Source organism: Lagenorhynchus albirostris, chromosome 4, assembly GCF_949774975.1.
Source record: "Lagenorhynchus albirostris chromosome 4, mLagAlb1.1, whole genome shotgun sequence".
Classification (NCBI taxonomy): domain Eukaryota; kingdom Metazoa; phylum Chordata; class Mammalia; order Artiodactyla; family Delphinidae; genus Lagenorhynchus; species Lagenorhynchus albirostris.
Genome location: NC_083098.1, coordinates 129,968,467 through 129,988,504, shown reverse-complemented (window position 1 = coordinate 129,988,504; position 20,038 = coordinate 129,968,467). Strand labels below are relative to the sequence as shown.

At 34.8% G+C, this 20,038-nt stretch overlaps 1 protein-coding gene across 2 annotated transcripts in view; it reads right to left on the bottom strand.

Moving 5' to 3' along the window:
• Positions 1–20,038, bottom strand: part of AFG2A (AFG2 AAA ATPase homolog A) — a 338,551-nt gene that overhangs the window by 148,802 nt on the left and 169,711 nt on the right. The window lies entirely within an intron of this gene.

Here is a 20,038-nt window from a genome sequence, read left to right as displayed (position 1 = left end):
CTGGATGATTTCTAAGGTCTCTTGCACCTTCAAATTTTCCTGTCTGATAGCACATGTTTGTGAAGTAAAACAGCATTACTGCTCAATTGGACATAAGAACACAAACCTAGAAACAGAATCTAAAAGTATAAAGTCAAACGATATCAGGCATAAGGGAAATTCTCGGGAATGGAATAGCAAACAGAGATTAGCAAAAATTTAAGCCAGTAGATTCAACCTTCCATTGTCAAAAGCTTACCAAATTTGAATTTTTTTCTCAATGTGAATATCTCTCAAATTTAATGATAGAAATATATGAAAAATTAAGACTTCCTTTGAAAATATTCACTCTATGATCAACTCTGGTAGCATATCTTGATTTAAAAAGGCAAGTAATAATTATATTTTTCAGAGTTGAAAATCACAGATATCAGTCAGAAATCATCTGAATTTAACGAATATTACATATATCAATCCAATTAAAAAGTAGCAATAATTTGTTTTTCTAACAGAATAATTTGAATCAACATATTAGCCTTTCATACTAGAAATATTATCACTTTGGACAATTTATTATAAAATAAAATCTAACCATGTAATCTCATAAGTTATTTTTAACAACTTTATTGAAGAATTAATTTACATACCGTAAAATTCACCATTGTTAAGTGTGCAATTCAATGATTTTTAGTAAACGTCCCATGTTGTCCAAACTTTATCGTAATCTAGTTTCAGAAAGTTTTCATTGCCCCCCTAAGTTGCCTTATACCTTTTCTTAGTTAATCCCCCAGGCAACTCCCAACCCCAGACAACTACTGTTCTACTTTTTGTCTCCATAGATTTGCCTTATCTGGATATTTGATATAAATCATGGACTCACGTATCTTATTAGTTATTTTTACACTAAGAAGAATTTTTCTAAAGCCCAATGTACGTTTTTACAGGACTCACCAAATAAAGCTATCCTTCAAGTCAAGTGAAAATGAAAATCCCAGATGTTTATCAGAGATTATAACCATGAAATGAAAAGGAAAATTTTAGGACTGTTCAGAGATACTAAAAGAACCTTCAAATGTTACACTCATTGTCATTAAGCATAAGTCAGAACTGCAGAATCATTAAATAAGTAGAAGTGCTATTTGTTGTTTTCTTCAGTATCATATTTAGAACAAAGAAAATTGGACTAGGGATTAGAACACTTAGTCTGTTTTCTACATTAAGTGATTCCTAGTCATGAAACCTCAAAGTGTTTCCAATTATTAAAATAAATCAGAAATGCTAAGAAAATTTTCAAAGGCAAATTAACTGAACAAAGTAATTAAGTGTTGGCAGAGACCTCAAAAAATATCTAAAACTAAGTAATTCAATAAATCTTAATCAAATATTTACCATACATAACTACATTTTTTGCTAGGCACCACGGGGGACATAGTAGAAATACAATAATATAGTTTTCTACCCGTCAAGGGCTTAAATTTCTATTGGGTCAAATAAATGACACATATGAAATTATTAGAGAACTCAAAATAGAAAGTAAGTGTCAAAATGTGAAGTCCGAATTGGGGCTGAGAGAGATCAAGGTAGGAAAAATATTGTGGGCTAGGAAGATCACTAGAGGCCACAGAGAAGAGGTAGAACTTAGGATGACTCTTCAAGTGTGGCTCGGAATTACATAAGAGCCCAAAGGGGGTGGCTTTCTAAATAAGAAGAACACCACAGTAAACCTGCAGAAAGAAAGAAGAAAGTGAATTAGCTCAATAATAAGGAAGAGTCAATATAAGTTAACTATGACATATGGCTGAAGATGAGAGGGTAAAAAACCAGGTAAAGTGGTGACTTCAAATCTCTCCTCTGGTCACCATGCATTTCTGGAAAAGGTAAAGCTATAGAAGTATTAGATAAGGTTTAAGAGAGGAGGAATTACAAGTGTGCCCAGATGTTAGTAACAAACTCTTTACTTTGGTATAAAATAAAGTAAGTTTTTGAGTCTCTGTCCTCTCTTCATTTAGAAGAGACAAACTTTGACATTTCCTTTCCAGGGTTGCATAATAGAGGGCAGTCCATTAGGTGAATCAGTCCTAGGAGCTGGCACTGGCAAACAGGAACAGCTCTTTCTTCCCTCAGGGCCTATGAAGCCCAGCCAGGACTTCCAGTCCATGTAAGTGAGTAAAATACTATTAACAGGTCATGAGTGGGATACTCCCTGTTCATACATTTGAGGAAATGATATTAACACAGAGTTTTTACTATATACCATACTCTGCTAAACATAGAAATAATGAAAATGACCTAATTTAATATTCTGAACTGGAGAGTAGATAAGTACTGTTCTCATTTTACAGATAAAGAACCTGAGTTCATATTGGTTAAACAGGTTGCTATGGATGTACTGCTAATGAAGTGACTGAGCTAGGCTTCAAAGTGAGGTCAGTCTGACTCCAAAGCCCATGTTCTTTCCATTTTTTACCATTTTGTGTCTATGAACTATGCTTACCTAAAACTTTTTTTGATAATAACATCAATTGTTACTATTTTTTAATATCAAATATGTTCTAGGTTCTTTTCTATGTACTGAATAAGCATTATTAATCTGTGTAATAACCCTGGAAGAGAGTAATTATATCCCTGTTTAAACCATGACCCAGAGAGACCAAGTAATATGCTAAAGTTAAAATAGCTAGTAAGTGGCAGAGTTGGCTTAAAATTCAGGTATGCCTGATGTCAACCCATGCTCTTTATACTATGCCATACCTCCTTATTTGGCATGCAGTTTAAGAAAGAGATTTTGTTATTGATATGTGGGTACCTAAACTTCCTTATATGACTTTGTACTTTCTGTTTATCTTAGAGCTATAAATTCTGAAATACTCATTCAATAACAATAAGTAAATAATATGGATGTTAAATTCTAAGATATTGGTGGGCCCATGGATTTTTCTTTCTTTACTCTCTGATAATAGAGATATACTGATAAAATAAATCCAATGGTCTCTATTAATTGGTCCTTTTAAAACCATTTGCCAATTCTAACATACTTTTTATAATATTTCTGCTGGATGCCCTGCTACAATAGATAGTCAGCTTCTTATATTAAAGAGAAAGCTGCTTATCTATAACTTACAAATAGTTCTGATGTATGAAGTTAATCTGCTTACAAATCCCATTTCCACGTGGCCAACTTTTCATGTATTTGAAGACAGAGCTCAGTCCCTTACAAATCTCCTTTATCATAAATTAAACCTCTCAAAATACTTCAATTATTCTTCCTGTGTGACATGGTTTCTACATCTAGGTCACACTCTTCTGGAAACAGCCTAGTATTTCTGCTTGTCCCCCGGAGTAACACAATAAGGATGCTGTCGCTTCTTCTAGATGACAGTCCTTTGAATTAACTGAAGTTGCCTATCACACCTCTCCTTCAGTCTTTTTTTCCTCCTGATTAATCAGGAACTCACAGTTTGCAGACCCTTGTCCCTCCCTTCCATCCAAATCCTGATTACTCTTCTTTGGATTTACCTTGGCTCGCCAGTGTTTCTCATAAAATGTGGTGATCCAAATGTAAGCTGACAAACATGCAAGAGAGTGAGACACTTTTTTTTCTTTATACATTACAATGTCATTCACATATATCCTTCTTTTGATTTAGTTTAGTGGCTTGTCTTAAATTCCTGTCCTAAAGAACTACTATAAACGCTTCACCCCACTCTGTAGTTTCTGCCTCTTCTAATCCAGGCTGAGCATGGATTAATCTTCCTAAAATCTCGTGACAGTTTCTTTCTTCTACTCAGAAATTCTCTCTCTCCATAGTCTACTGAAGTCTGAACTCCCCCTAGATGTGATTTCAACTTACTTGCATAGCTGTATCAGCCACTGATCTTGTATTTATAATTCTGAACCATGCAAATAAGAATATTCATCATTCTCCAAATACATTCCTTGTTTTCATGTCTATGTCCCTTATCTATAGTGTCAGGTCTACATGGAATGTCTACCTACTCCTCTCCTCTGCTTTCTGAAATATCATCCTTTCCCCCAAGAATTAGCATAATTATTATCTCTTAGTTACTCTTGCTGGAAGCAATCTGTCCTTCCTAGATGATCTCCACACTCTTTCTAGAGCACTATTTCCGGATTCCTTGTCTTCAAAGTAGCTGTGTTTCTTAAGTTTCATATTAGATTCTGATTTTGAGGCTAGTGATATATATTATTAAGCCAATACTGTGCATGGTAAATACAAACTTTATAGCTAGCAGATGATATAAATCACCATGATCTAACCAATCAATCAATTCAACATTTAGTGACCATCTGTTATGTACGAGGCACTATGCTAAGCTTTTGGGATATAAATCTGAAGAGATATGGTCTGTGCTTTCAAGAAGTATACAATACAATGAAAGAACCAAAGTATGTTTAAAAAGAAAGAAAGGAAGGAAGGGAGGGAGGGAAGACTGCTTTATGCATAGAATAACCCCAAATCTCTGCTGGAGGTGATCAAGAGATCTGATTCTTAGAAGAAGTAGGAATTTAGCAATGCAAACAAATAGGAAGACCATTTCTTGTTCACAGTGATATGGCGGAGGTGATAAAATAGTTAGAGATGAGAGAATCGTGTAGGAAGAAGAAATGTCAAAGAAGACAGTGCAGAATGAGAGGTTATCCCAGAGTACTACACCGCAGGAGGCCTGGTGCTTGAAAAGGGCAGGTGTTTACATTAGTAGTATTAGGTGATGAGCAGGTAAGAAGTTGGCCACAGTAATTTGTGTTGTCTATGTTTTCAGGAAGAGGTGTGTCTTTATTTTCCCTACAGTAAAACCAAAGACTATGGGCAAGTCTGTACTCTGCCCAAAGTGAATCATTTTTTTTTGAAGGATGTAACTGAATGTTGTGTTTTAGTTTACTGGTGAGGGTGGGTTAAAATCTCATGTAAATAACTTCTAGCTTCTTTACTATCATGCGTAGGACTTGGATTTTTCTCAAAGTAGCACAACTTGGAAAAGAAAGAAAGAAAGAAAGAAAGAAAGAAAGAAAGAAAGAAGAGAAAGAAAGAAAAGAAAAGAAAAGAAAGAAAGAAAGAAAGAAAGAAAGAAAGAAAGAAAGAAAGAAAGAGAAAGAAAGAAAAAGAAAGAAAGAAAGAAAGAAAAAAGCTAGTCATCACATCACTATTTCTCCAGAGAGAGTACTTGCTGAGGGAGAAAAAAAAAAAAAAAAGACAAGGTTTTTGGCAGATTATAATTATTCACACCCTCGTTAGTTAGATTCATCTTCTTAAAACACTGGTTAACTTTATTTCTCTCCTTTTCAGAGGCTCACTAATGACTAAAAACTAAGGTTCAAATGCTTTAGGTTAGCATTCAATCTTTTAACTTGTCTTCTAAATCTTAGGAGAGTCTCATAGATTTTGAGGGTTGTTCTCCCATTTAAATTGTTAAGACTCAATTTCGGATACATTCCTCTGTTCACTACTGAACAGAACCAGAATCTCAGAACCAAGGGCCTCACAACTCTTTTCACAACACCCTCTTCCCCGGCCCCCAGGTGCTGCTGGCTTGCAATTATCTCCCACTGCTTCCTGAGGAGTCTTCAGCTAGGCTCACCTGCTTTGTAACCCAGGCTCTACCTTGCACTGCTGCCTCCATTCTGCTTCCTCCTCTTCAGAAATGTCCTCACCTTTCCTAACCAACTACCTTCAATATTTCAATGATTCTAAGGAGCACATTTCTTCATCCTTTAACATCACAGAAATGAGTGAGTGTGTATCTTGGAATCAATGCACATCGTAACTTAATTGGCTGCATTTTCTTTCTCAGTAATGATATACCTTAAAGTAATGATATACCTTACCATCAATGGCATCTTAACACCTGTATGACTTCCATCTGACTTGGCTCCTATGTTTTCAAAATACTCCCCCACAGAATCATGCCTGTTTTATCTTATTAAAACTGTTTTTGAGTGAGAAATGAGACTTTTAAAAGCAACATTTGGTAGCTCCCAAATGGATCAAAATATCAGATTAAAAACTTGTCAAAATGTTTACAAAAGAAAACTAAATAATGCCTGTAAATCCTTCAGAATTAGTTCCTCAGAATACTTAATAGCTATAATCATATCACAAAGACACACACTTTTGGTGGGGAATGATTTACCTGGAATTTGCAAGTGATTTGGTTAGAATTATTCTCCATAACAGAGTCTAATGGACAGAACACTGGGGCAGGAGTCAAATAATGTTCTTGGATCCATGTTACCTCATCTGAAAAGTAGATGGTTTGACATGATTCAAGACCCTTTCAACACTTAGCCTCTGTGGTTTTCAGTACTGATATTTGGATAAAGATCACCTTTATTGGTAGGGGAAAAAAGGGTTCTAAAATCTAGGACACTATTACAATTTTAGCAGCTGAATTTGAACCTTGTTTTGAGTTATAGGAATCTGCTGTTTCTCTTGAGTTGCAAGTGATGAGACAATTTGGCACTTGCAACTTGGCATTCTTTCCCTTTCTTGCTGACTTCCTTCCTCTGATTGCTGCAGACAGGTTGTAGCAAGTAAAGCTCTCTTTAGCAGAGATTTATTGAGCTCAAATGTTCCTTCTGTATTTTCCTCCACTGACATGATGCAACAATAAGCATATTTATATACTGCCTATGTATTCTGTATTTCTGGACTTGAACTTCTTTTGGGAGCCACTACACAATAGGTATTACCACACCTGGAACTTCACTTGTCAAGAAGGAGAGAGATGAAATACTGGAAAGGTATTTTATTCATCCCTATTATTGTTATGTCTTAGTAAATTAATAGCTTAGTAAAATCTAGTCTTTATATACTAAGAGTTTATATAAAATTGCATTGATATAAAAACTCTAAGTATCTCCCCCTCCACACATATATAAACACAACCTTTGCTCTGTAACTCCTTAGATTCACCTCTCATTGCAAATACACTGTCATAGACAAATTCCAAGAGGACCCCCAATTTTTTAAATATCCAAAAGAAATAGAGAAGCACCTGATCTGCGATTCAGGTTTACTATTTTCTCTGTCAAAAATGATTTGGGAAAAGTCATTTTATCTTCTCAAAGCTTTAACTTTGACTTGGACTGTCGGTGGTTTTCAATCTATTTCTGCCTCAACACACCAGAGATGATCCTGTTCAGTCTCATTATACTCAGAGGCTCACTGCCCTAGTAATGCTACAGTGAGAGGGGAGGGTGAGGGTGTCTGTGAAAAAGCTTCTGGGTGTATGTGAGAAACCTAAAAGCCCTGTGTGTATTTCTGGGGGTAGTCAGTCTAATCTCCTCCTTACTCCTACCTACTTCCATTACTACAGACTAATAAGCTCAAAGGTCCTTTCCAGCATTGGTTTCTGTGACTCTGTAAATGGAAAGGACTCTTTCAATATGAACATGTTTCATTATTTAAGTTGAATAGGTTTTGCTCTTTGTAATATTGACGGGTTTTTTTTTTCTTTCAGCATTTTAAAGATATCATTCCACTGTTGCCTGGCTTGCACTGTTTCTGACAATTCCTACCTGTGTTCCTGTATTGAACATGTTCTTTCTTTTTTCTCTTTTTGGTTTGCTTTTAAGACTTCCTTTTTTATCACTGCTTTTCGGCAACTTCATTATCATATACCCTAGTGAGGTCTTCTTGTGTTTATCTTGCTTGAATTGCTTTGTGCCTGCTTATCCTGCTTATTCTTGGAGCTACTTTTTTCTGTTGGGTTGATAGTTTTATCAAATCTGAACAAATTTTGGCCATTATTTCTTTAAACCTATTTTCTCTGATTCTCTTCCCAATCCACCCCCAGGAATTCATCTATGTTAGATCACCTAATAATGTCCATCAGGTCACCGAAGCTCTGTTCTTTTGTGTATTTGTGTGTGTGTGTGTGTGTGTGTGTGCGCGCGCGCGCGCACGCGCGTGACTTTGTTTTATTTTTGCCTTTTTCTTTCTGGGCTTCAGTTTGAATGGGTTCACTTGCCAATAGTTGATATGTTTATTGATTTTTCTTTGCAGTGTCTCATCTGCTGTTAATCTCATTCAGTGAAAGCTTCATTTCAGATTTTGTATTTTTCAGATCTAGAAGTTTCATTTGGTTCTTTTTTCAAGAAATAAGAATATAAATATGACATTTCATAAGGCAACTGGGAGGGTTACTAAATCAATAGAAAGCAGTTCGTCTTGGGGAGCAGAAATTTGAGAATGAGGAGGAAAGGGCAGAAGACTTCTGTTTTCTTTTTAGCCTTGTAGTTCTTTTTGATTTTTAAAAATATGAGCAGGTATTACGATGATAAAACTAAACAGAAACAGATATATAAATAAAAATTATATATATACATATAAAAAATGATTTTATAAGCAATACCATCCTCTCTCTCTCTGTCTCCCCACAAAATATAAACTTTTGCACTCTGGGAAGTACTGGGATAATTTTCTCTACCTCATACTGCTTAGAGTGATTTACTTGAAGGCTGAGACTGAGTAGAGTCATGCATAAGTGAAACTCTGTGCACAAGAACACTCAGTCCCCTTCCTTTCCGTCCTCCAGGACCAAAATCTTATCCAACTATCAGACAGTTTTTAAGAAAACTATCATAGGCAAGACACTTTTGAAATAGTTTATGTTACTGGAAGTAAAATAGGTGGTTAGCTCTCATAAACAGAATTTAACAATAACAACAACATAGGAAGCTATCATATTATCTATGGTGGATTAAAGATGGCTGCAAATATTTTCCCATTCTTCCCATCAAGAGGTTGAGTCTATTCTCCTCCCACTCAATCTGTGAGATGCTCTGGCCAAAATGTGGGGCAAGAGAATTGGGTAAACTGACACGGTATAACTTCAGAGAGGGGCTTTCAGAGATCTGTGGCTTTTGCTTTTCTGGGCTTGAAACCTCCATCTTAGAACCTAGCTGCCATGTCTTTACAAGCCCGTGCTTGTCGAGAGGCCATGTGGAGGAGCTCCAAGGTGCTCCAGGAGAATGCCCCAGGTGAGCCAGACATATGAGTGAGCCACTGTGGATGCTCTAGGTCAGTCAAGCCTCCACTTAAACGAGGGAGCTAGGACTGGGCTCAACTGCCCACTCAGACAAGGGGAGAGCTAATCAACAGCTGAATGATAAAAGAAGTAAATAAGAAAGGAAATAAGAGGAAAATCTGGGACATTTCCGTGATTATAAGATACATGTGGTTATTATTATGACAATTAAATAATTTATCAGGTGTAAAATTTTAAGATAGTGCCCAACACACCATAAGTATTCAGTAATGTTAGTGATTATAACTACTATCCAAGAAATAACCTGAGTTTCCTCATTATTTATTATTTTATGCATCAGATGTCAGCTATCCCCTTGCCGGAATGAGCAGTTTGGCCAATCCTAGTTTCCTCTTTCAAACGTGCCTATACACACCCACCACAGCATAAAGTAGAAAGCATTCCAGCTACCAGAACCCACTTCCCATTAAGAAATGTTGGGGATTACATATTTTAAATGGCCGCTATATTTCTTCATTAATATTTTACTTCTTACTCAGTTAAATGAGTAGTATGAAAATTATTCTAGCTAAAAGTTTTTTTTTTAAAGCAGTAAAAAACCCTACAATTTCTTACCTAAAATAATGTTTAGGAAATTTAAAATTTTTACATGTTTGCTGTATGATGAAAATAACATTGTTTAGACTTCCACGTCATTGACATGGATGCATATTTCCACATGCAAAAATCAAGTCGTTATTTATTTTACTTTATTTTTGTATGTGTGAGGTAGGCAGGGATAGCATTATTTAAGATCATTTGGTCATATCAGAATCCTGTGAAGAAGAGAGAGCATTTGTATACTTTGATGTAAATACATGCATACTCTTCAGAGGCACACCCTGGAGCCCCACTGATAATCACTGATTTAGGCAAACAACTTATTTTATTTCCTGTTCCTCCCCTCAGACCTTCCCCCCACCCCCACACCCATGCACAATTTCTCTGATAGTATCCTTCCTGTGTTTGTTTCTTTCCTTTTTCCCTCCATTGACTCCTTGTACATTTTCTGCATCAGATGATTCTAATTCTTTAGCCTAGGATTTTGCCAAGATCTGCAGCAAAGATTCATCTTACATAGTTTTATTGCTATCTCCCTTCATCACTTGATTCTCTATTTCCCCATTTCTAAGCATGAAACTCCTCTAATTACAAAGCATAAGTAAGACCTCTGTTACAACTTGGGTAAGGTGTAGAAGAACAGTGCGCTACAGGCATATGCACTCACGTGTGGGTTCTATACTGACTTCAATTCTAACATGTCACAAATTTTTCCAAGGTCGGTACCTTTTTTTTTTTTTGTAATCAAAGGAACACCACCATCCTCCTATCCCACTCTACGAATATACAGTGGATTAGTAAAGGCTGTGGTGGTATCAGCAGACCAGCCAACTCTATTCTAGTTACTGTAGAAATAAGAGTCATTCGTTTGGGCAGAAAGTTGAAGGAATCAAGATATACAGCTAATGGCACATATTGAAATATAATAAGGCAGTTGCTACAGCCTGGCTAGGGACCAACTCCATTATCTTTTGCCATATCAGCATTCTGATCCTTTCACCGTTCTGGCTGATCTGCTTCTAAAATCATTTTATAAGCATGCACTCTTCATCACTCCTTGGAAAAGCTTCATTGTGTAATTTTAAAAGCATTTTTCTCTCTCTTCATCTCCCTCCTGTTCTCCAAAAATGTAGAGTTCTGGTCTTAATCAGTGTGTACATGTAGCTCTTAGTAGTGCTAAAAAGGAGTTATACATATATTTTAAAAAGAAAGGTGAAATTATTGCCTTCTCACATGTACCCATGTTTAAATAGTTGTAACAGATGTAACTTCCAGAATACCATAAATACTGATATTTTTAAATGACTTTTATTTCAACTTTTTCCAATTATTCAATAATTTTAAATGATTTAACACTATCATCCATATAAAAGCTAGCTCTGAGAAACTTTAAATTGCTTTTTTTCTCCTTAAATTTGTATTTCCATTCCACTACCCCCTTCATTACTCATTTTGTAATAACTTTCACAAATAAAACTATGTACATACATTAAATTTTTAAAAATTCACATGAATATAAGGTTCTAGCTATTAAATTTCCTCTGGATTGAATTAGCATTGCAATTATTTATGTACCATTATACATATTATAGACTTAGACAAAATATTAAGCATAAAAAGTTACAGTTTATTGGAAATTCATTTCTTAATGAGACCGATGGAATTATCTCATTAGTCTCCTCCTCCCCAATGCATTCTTGTAAACATGGGAGACTATAAAGCACAGAGAGACTTTGTTCACATAAACAAGTAGGTGAGAATATAGGAAATTTTGCTATAATAACATCTCCCAGTTCTTTGAAATTTGAATTATATATCAGAAAAGACAACAAAAAAATCACAACAATCACAAAGTCCTTTCAAATTGCAACTCCTGAGAAAATGAGAGTGAAAATCATTTCCTGCTTTTACTCTCCAATCCCACCTCTCAAGGGCCTCTGTTCACTAGCAAATCTCTTAGGATCTCCACCTTAGGCATCTTTATTATTAGGGGCTTTCCTGCTTCTATAACAGTTGCCTGGTCCACAGAGTGAAGAGAGTTGAGAGAGATAAGATACCTAAATCTATTGCTAATACAATACTGTCTCCCAAGCCAGGCTCCCATACTGTCCTGATACTCTTGTCTTGTCTCTAGCTGGCACTAGACTGCTACTTTCTTGCCTTATACTAAAAACAGAGTGAGCAATTATAAGGGTACTATGAAGGAAAGAAAAGGGCTCAATTGGAAAACTCTCCCTCAGCTTATGATCCCTCTAATATGGCTCTTGACGTTTTCCTTCATAATAAAGCCAGTTTCCACCTCCCTAGTTGGGAGGTAGGCTAAGATCATCTCTAAAGTCTCTTTAAGGTCTAACATTTCCTGGTTCTAAAATTGAGTAAATTTTCTCCTTTTACATTTTTCTTTTTGACACTGAACTGATTCTCTCTGGAATTATTTCGTACTAGACTCTGAAATACTTCCACATTTAGCAATGGCATTCTGAAAATTCATAGCAGGAAGCAAACACAGTTTAAGCAAGTTCATACCTCATGTTATAGGTCATATTTTAAATTTCTATTTCAATTTTTATTATGTAAAGTCTTGTTTGTTTGTTTCTAGGACCTGGGGCTGTGAAGGGCCATGGGAATCTAAATAACGGCTCATACTCATAAACACTAGGGTTTCTGAATGCTGCTAGAACAATTAACATATAAAACATATAAAGCTACTTAACTTAAACATGGTTTTCTCCAAACCAGAAATCCTGGTTATTTTCTAACTTAACAGGAATGTTTTGTTTTACAAAATGAAAATTTAAAAGAAAGCAAATATATCTTTTTCTACTAACATTTATCATATATGTTAGCAGGATTCTAGATAATAAAATTGCATTACTCCTTACAAATATTACAGACATTTCTAGGCTAGGACCTTTCTAAACTGCTCTAAAGTACTGCTATAAATCATTAAGAGTAATCCATATGCAACCACCAAAAAGGAAAAAAAAAAATTCGAGGATTAAGAAATACTGTATAAAATGCATCTGAAATTAAATTATTGCTAATTAAATCTTAAAAATTTATTAGTTCAATCACCAGTCACTAGAATGCCACTCCAAAAATATATCTTTTTCTATCTATATCTGTATCTATCTACAAATGTAAACCAACATGCCAAATGGATATCTCTCATTGGGCATCAATTTCCTCATCCATAAAATGAGAAAGTATTTGCCAGAGAATTGCTGGGGAGACTAACAATGAGATGAGATAGTGTATGTCTCAGTGAACTCAGGTATACAGTGAATTATGTTTCTCATTTTTTGTTGTTACTATTGTTTGGAAGTTGTTAAAATCATTGGCTTTGGATTCAAACAGAATATTAATCCAGCTACTACGAACTATATTACTCCATGGAAATTTGTAAACTCTCTAAGCTTCAGACTCTCTCTTGTAAAAGAAAGAAATAATGTAAGGTGCTTAGCATGTTAACAAATTGAAATTGCATGATTTGCTATTATTAGATGTGCAGTATCACCAACTCAATTTGCTCAATTTGCCATCGATGAGTTTTATTTGAAGAACTCTTTATGTCACTGACAAGATTTAATGAAGAAATTGCAGCCACCTTCAAGACTCCTGTGTCTTCGCTGCACTGGTCCTCTTCCTTGACTTGTCTCCAGCTTCAGTTTCACTTAAACAACTAGGCAACTGAGTAAAAGAGCTGGCATATATATACAAGCTGTCAGTGTAGCTAGATAAAATTATTCCCCCAATTGTGTGATGGGTAAAAGAAACTGTCAGAATAAATAATTTATGAATAATTTGTTAGAAACTAATTCTATGTAAGATACAGGCACTGGGAATATCACAAGCAAGAGAGTGAATCTCTGCCTTTCAGGAGTTTGCAATGTAGGGATAAACAACACGATAAATAGCAATTTAAAGCCATGTATATTAAATGTTCAGTGGACACAATAGAATATGTTCCACAAGAGACTGGAAGAAGGAGAAAATAAATTATTCAAGGCTGGGAAAGTACTTGCTTTCAATGCATTTTGTAAGCAAGTCCCACTTTTCCACAGGTCCATCTACTAATGGAGAAACCAAAACTGACAGATTTTTAAAATATTTTATATGAAAAAGAACACAAGAACATTCAGAACTATTCATAAACTAGTATGCGCAATTTCATCAAATAACTAAAAAACGGGGTTCAAGTCCCTATGAGTCTGGAAAATTTTACATAGCAGGCCCTGTGTGGACATATTTTTATCCCAGTGGAGTTTTTCCTTTTGTCTCAAAACTGACTGTAAAAACAAGTAATTTTTTTCTTGTTATTGAGAGAAACACTTCTTCTTTTAATCATATCTAATACTTAAGACAGGTTAAAGAAAGAAGAGAAAATGCCCCTTTATAATTATGGAGATTTACAATTACTGTATAGTTTACAACAGTCCTACTCACAAGACATCTTCCTTTTTCAACCAAAGCTAGGATCTTTCTGGATATTAAGTTATTTACTGGCTTCCCTTGCATGTGGCACCCAGTGCAGAACCTAGTATATAAAACTATAATCTGGCTTCAGATGATAAGAGAACAAAAGGGAAAGCATAATTAGCATGACTATATTATTGAAGCATGTAAAGAAATTGAAATTGAATTAGATCAGTTATATAGTTTATCCTTAAACTGAACTTTGCTGAGCAAGACAGAAAAATATCTGTTAGAAAGAATATTAAAAAGTAAATGAATGATTATATAATCATTTCAAAGTGAAATAGTTTATAAAGGCCAGGTGAAATAGATCTTGGTGAAATTACAGGTAGCAAATGTGAAATGTGGAAATTAAATATAAAGAATGCAATTAATGTCTTAATGTGCAGCATTTTTAATGTCCTTTTCCTAGGAGAGTAGAAAGCATTAGTTAAAGATTGCTATTTTTTATATGAAAGAATTTTAAGTTATAATATAAACTATTTTGGTTATTAAAAAAAAAAGTAAATGAAACCGACAGATAAATAGAGCTAAAAAGTTATGAGGATGGACTTTCCTGGTGGCACAGTGGTTAAGAATCCACCTGCCAGTGCAAGGGACACGGGTTCGAGCCCTGGTCCGGGAAGATCCCACATGCCACGGAGCAACTAAGCCTGTGCGCCACAACTACTGAGCCTGCGGTCTAGAGTTCGTGTGCCACAACTACTGAGCCTGCGTGCCTAGAGCCCATACTCCGCAATAAGAGAAGCCACCACAATGAGAAGTCCGCACACTGCAACACAGCCCCCGCTTGCTGCAACTAGAGAAAGCCCACGCACAGCAACGAAGACCCAATGCAGCAAAAAAAAAAAAAGAAAAAAAAAGTTATGAGGATGTACTTTTCCCAGAATTTCTGTCATGTCTATATATGACAGGGTAATAACAACAAAATGATGCCAATGATTCCTAGAGTAACTAGAAAAATTGTCAATTCCCCAGGCCTAGAGAATACTTGAGCTCTTCCATGAAGTTTACTACTTGTCTACTGGCAAACTGCCTAACGCTTTCTGTTCCTCAGTCTTTTATAGAAAGGGGATAATTGGCACTTACTAATTTCATAGTATGTCTTGGCAAATTAATTAAGACAACTGGCCTGTCCTTACTGATGAGAAGAGTAAACTAGTCTCTTCCTGGGGGTGCAAACAGGACATAGTTTAATTCCTGGGAAGATACATATTTATAAAATGTACTTTATTGACCTGTACAGATTAGAGTAACATTAAGGAATAATAAGAGTTTTTATTTTCAAAGTACTTTGATTAAACATATTTATTATTAAAATTAATAGTAACCACTATTTGTGGTTTGATTTAGGTACAAAAAAGATAACAGAAGATTGAGTAAAAAACATTCTAAAAACCTGAATATTCACAAAATTTAATTTTAATGACTATTATATTAATATTTTAAACTCTCTTACTAGCTCTAATTCTAGTAAGAACTGTAGAATTCATTGTAATTCTCAAAACCCATAATCCTTGGTTTATTTAGTACCACAGAATAAATTTACCATACATTTTAAGTTGTGTTGATAAAAGATTTTACTGCAGAGATGCAAGTCCTTATAGCCTTACCATAATAATTATCAGAGATTTTAATCATTAGTGGGCACAATTATAGCAAGCTACAGTTAGCTAAGTACCCTCTGAAAAATAATATGTCTATATAAAATAGGTTATTTACTGGCATTGAAGGAAAAGATTATTTACTTCATCTGAATGAGACCTTCATCACCTAATGACTGTTGAATTTGTCTTGACTCATTGTGGAATTGAGATCGAGTATGTATGTCTAGTTATGGTGCTAAGGAATGGTAAAGAATTTAGCTCAGGAGATAATTTAAGACATTATCAAAATTTTATGACAGTAAAGTTTATATATATTTACACTTTTAAAAATAATTTAAAGAGAAATCCATGTTCATCGCAGTAAAGTTAGAAAACTGAGGGAAATATATACTTACCATCACTTCCATAGATAACCACTTTTAACATTTGAACATATGTATCTTTTCAGGTTTTTTTCCCTATAAACAAAGGTATATGTACACACAATTATGCGTATACAGCAGTTTTTTTTTAAAGAGTTTATATTGAAAATTTCTAGGCAAAATGAAGGGCTAATTCTCCCCAGTCTATTCACCAATATCTATGCCTCTGAATGAAATGTGGCGTTATGTGCACGTCCAATATGAAGTGCAGTCTCTTTGCAAAGCAACACTTTATAAAAGTTAAAATGAAATTAAGTTATTCAAAGTATTCATTTGTGAAAACACAGAGGCATTCATAACTTCAATTTCTAAATCACTAAAAAAATGTATTTTCAAAATGACATGGGAGGGTTTAATGAATCTGGTAGCTCTACTTTACATGTATAATTAGCATAAACTATCTAATTCTACCAACTCATAGGATTATAAAGGCTAAATAAGATAATGATTATTAAAAGTTCCATACAAATTGGAGTCATGATTTTTATAACATCCCACTGTCAAGATTCTACTTACTAATTTATAATTGGTCTGGTCTCTGCATATGGACCTTGACATGTATTATATACAAGTGTTACTTTGTTCAAAAAAATCATTGAAAATATTTTGCCTCTTGTAAAATGGAAAAATTAACAGTCACAAAAGACAAAAATATACCTACATTGAATTCAGAGACTACCCAAATGATTAAAGATAGTCTTCATTCATTGAGACTACCGGTTGCATAACCCCTCAATTTTCACCCTATCAGTCCTTTTCTTTAGATTTTACTGTATACTTCAATCATTCTCCAGCTAGGTGCTTCTCAAACTTTAATGTGCATACGAATTATCTGGGAGATCTTCTTAAAATATACAATACTTAGACCATCAGTCTTTTCCAGAAACATTAGAATTGCTAAATCTCAGACTCCATCCCAGACATACAAGTGACTCAAATGCATATTAAAGTTTAAGAATCGCTGCCTAATCATCCATTCAACACTCTTTCCTCCATGTGGCAAAACTGAGTCCCAATCAATATGACTATCTCCATTTCACACAACTACAACTGACGGCTAAGCACTGAAAATGAAAAATCTCAACAAAATTATCTCCATTCTCATATAGATCCTTAACCTTGCCTGGCATTCCAATTTCCTCATAAAGTTCTTTTTCTTGGAAGTTATTTCAAGCGTCTCCATTCTCCTCAAATCCCTAACCTGACCACTTTCCTTTTTTCTCAGCAGCTGACCTAACCTCCTATGTCACAGAGGAAATAAAATATATTAGATAGGAACTCTCTTAACTTCCTGACATCAATAAACTTACAAACTCTAACTTTACATAATTTATTTCTGAATATTCAAACTCCTACATAGATATAATTTCTTCTGCACTCATTACAGACTCCTTTTCTTCTGCCCACTCTTGAATATTGGAGTGCACCTGGGTTCCTTCCTTTCAACCTTTTCTTCAGCTACTATATACTTACGCTAGGAGATACTATCCATTCCAATGGCTTCAATTATCACTAAAATGCTTAGTCTTAAATCTGTATCATTGGCCAGCTGAACTAAGGATCCAAAGGCTATTAAATATTTTAAATACCTTAAACTCAATATATCCCATACAGAGCTCTTTATCTTTCCCCCAAAATGTATTCCTGTTTTCCCTCTCCCTGTGAAACATACCACCATCCAACCAGTTCTCAAGACCAGGACTGGCTACATAATTTACAAGGCTGAGTTTAAAAGGAAAATCTGGGGTTCCTTGTCCAAAAACCATTAAGAATTTAAAGACAGCAACAACAGGATTAAACCAATAGTGAGTCCCTTCTGGGCACAGGGCCCCACTCAGCTGTACAGACTGAATGCTCAGAACGCTGATCCTGTCAGAGTAAAATCAAGGCCATCGTCTAACCAACCATGATGTCCTGTGCATTCCACTCCTAAGGATCTCTTGAAACCAACTACTTCCTTTCACCCCATCTTCATAATTCCCTAATTCAGACCACTGACTCTCCTCCTAGATCGCTGAAAAGTCACTTCTACCAACAGACCCTCATCCTCTTATTATAATCAGAGAATTCTGAAACACCTATCTGATCATGCCACCTGCTGCTTAGCAGCCTTAATGGTTACTCTTGCTCCCAGGATAAGAGAAAAATTCTTTGCCATGGCATTCAAAGACTATTACGGTTAAACCATAAATTGTCTCTTCAGCGTGATCACTTCTGCCACTCTCATCTTCCCCTCCATGGCCAAGCCATACTGAACTACAAATGTATCATGTGCTCTCTCCATTTTAGGCCTTTCCACATAATGTTATGCTCTTCCTGAAACATCTCATCCCTTCCACTCCATTACTTCTAGCCCCCTTACCATGTTCATTCTAAGAAACTTTTCTTTTTTCCTAAATCTAGTTTTAGTGTTCTCTTTGTCCTACCCCATTCCCCTTGGAGTTCTCTGCACTTCTGCCATCACAGAATTTAGCACTTTATTGTAGTTCCCTGTTTACTTGTCTGTAACCACCACCAAACCATATGCCTCATGAGAAGAGATTTCATCTATTTATTCATTCTTGTATTCCCAGCACTTAACATTATACACACGAAGGATCTAAACAAATATTTTTAGTAGGTAAAAAAACAAACAAAGCCCCCAGAAAATAATCAAAATGTTGAAAATGTTTTTAGGAATATTTTTAATATATTAAAAAGTAGAGGCAAAGTATAATTAGGAATTTAAGTATAATTAGGAATTTAATAATATAATTAGGCAAAGTATAATCAGGAATTTAATAATAATTATAAGGCAAAGTATAATTAGGAATTTAATAATAATTATTAAAGGCAAAGTATAATTGGAATTTAATAATAATTATTACTATTGGGAAAAGTATAATTAGGAATTTAATAATAATTATTAACTGTCTGGGAATAGAACCTTCCCATGTATCTCACAAATCTAATGTTCATTTTCTTTTTGGAAATTCACTATACATAAATATTGGGAAGGATCTCAGATTTCCAAAAGCACATATAATTTTCAAAAAGAATATATTTGTGCTAGCCTACCAGATTAATATATAAATGATACCTTATAATGAATATATATGATGATCTATTACATATAAATCAACCACATTTAATAATGTATTTTAATACACAGTGAACAAAATATCCATAAAGAATTTTTCATGGGTATAAACTGAGGCAAACTTTTAAAAAGTAGGCTAACAAACAATATTTATTAAGCATTGTTTTAAGTTATTTCAAATTTATTATTCATTTAATCCTCATAACAACCCTCTGTAATAGGTACTCCTGTAATTTCCATTTTACAGGTGAAAAAACAGTCACACAGATTCACTAATTTGCCAAAGGTAATACATATGGTAGGAGATGTAACTGGGATTCAAACCCATGGCCTGAGTCCATGTTCTTAACCATCACATATCAAGCTGTAGCAGCTTAGATACAACCAATCAATCAATAAAAAAATGTTAAATTGCCATACAAAAAAGAGCTCCCTAATAATAATTATTGCTATGCTAAAAACAGATGCCAATAATGTTGTAGTGAACAGTGTCTATTTTGAAATGATTCTGATTTCTACTTCAACTCATAAATGTCACTGTTAACAAGATACCATGGCATGCTTGAAAGAGAGGTATTACCGAACACCCCCATTCATGAAAGATCCCTCAAGCTGCAAATACATATTTTTGTCTGTTAAACAAATTAAAACCTTGTATACAAGAAGCAGGTACTTCTTAGATTCAACTGGTACCTGCCAAAAGTAAAGCAAGCTTGGATGACACATTATCACTCACCATAGGATTACACACTCAGAAATTTTTCAGGTCAATGATAAAAGAATATATTGCAACTGACTTTATTTTTAGTACAGAGAATTAGATGGATTACTTAACTTCCCACTCAATAGCCATCATCAGATTTTCTC